The sequence below is a fragment of the Lissotriton vulgaris genome, chromosome 3_1, assembly GCF_964263255.1.
Source record: "Lissotriton vulgaris chromosome 3_1, aLisVul1.2, whole genome shotgun sequence".
NCBI lineage: Eukaryota > Metazoa > Chordata > Amphibia > Caudata > Salamandridae > Lissotriton > Lissotriton vulgaris.
The window spans coordinates 400,249,382-400,250,508 of NC_141689.1; positions in this window are offsets into that span (position 1 = coordinate 400,249,382).

Genomic DNA, 1,127 nt, shown 5'->3' on the forward strand with positions numbered 1-1,127 from the left:
GGTAATCCTTGAGTGTGACAGGAGGACATTTTTGAAAGAAAAAGAGGCATGTTTGATGTCTTTAAACTGGAATCGGTTCCTTGCTGTGGAATTATGTAAAACGAAGGCTAACCTATTATGGTCTGGAGAACCAAGTGGTAGTGAATGCTCTAGTGAAAGTTTATTACAAATGGAAGGTTGAGGGTGAAGTAAAGTCTGCACCGACGAGAACTCACAGAGAGGCATAACTCACTGCCTCTCTCTTCCACCACCCATGTCGATTCAGTGTGTATCCGTATTCCTTTGTGCAGTCCATGTGAAACAGACATCTCACATCTTTTCAAAAGTGTGACGTTTTCTAAGGAGATCCTAATTGCAACCAATATCTTTGTGCGAAGGCACTTGATCATCCATGAGTAAGCATCTGCTGACAACAGCTACGCAACTTCTCGGGATTACTATATGTCCTCAATTCACACTAGAAAGGGTGCAAGCATGTAGGGTCTGTTACAGTGCAAGGGCACAGCCCCAAGCCCCCACTATCTTCTCAGGAGATGGACACTTCTAGCATGGGTACTGTCATGTTTCATTGACTGTGCATTGCCTCACAAGATGAGGCTAAGGATGTCTGAGATGGCCCAGCACTTCGTGTTGCCTTTTGTTGGGAATATAGTAAAGCATGTTAGATTGACCTGAAACCTGTTCATTACCTTCAATAGGCACACACAGCACCTGCATACCCCTTGATGCAGACACATGAAACACTGCTCAGTACTCCAATTGATTTTTCAATGGTGCATTGAGTATACAAGTTTGGGTTGTTGCACTGAACCTCCTCAGTTCCCAGCGAGCAGGATTTAGGCAGGGGGTCAACACCAATGTCTTGACCTCGAATCTGGGAAACCGAGTTAGAGCCTGAATGGGATGCTCAACATTATGTGATTATGGGCAAATCAGTTAATCTCCCCCTGCCTAACAAAATGAATGTGTCTATCTGTTATGCTTCTGGTGCTCATGTAAAGTGCTCTGATACCTTCGGGTCGAGTTTGTGCTATATAAAACTAAAAATAAAAACTTCTAATAATAATGCTATCTATCCGCTGTCACCTGGAGAAAGTGTGGATTCCTGATTATCATTGAGTGCAAGG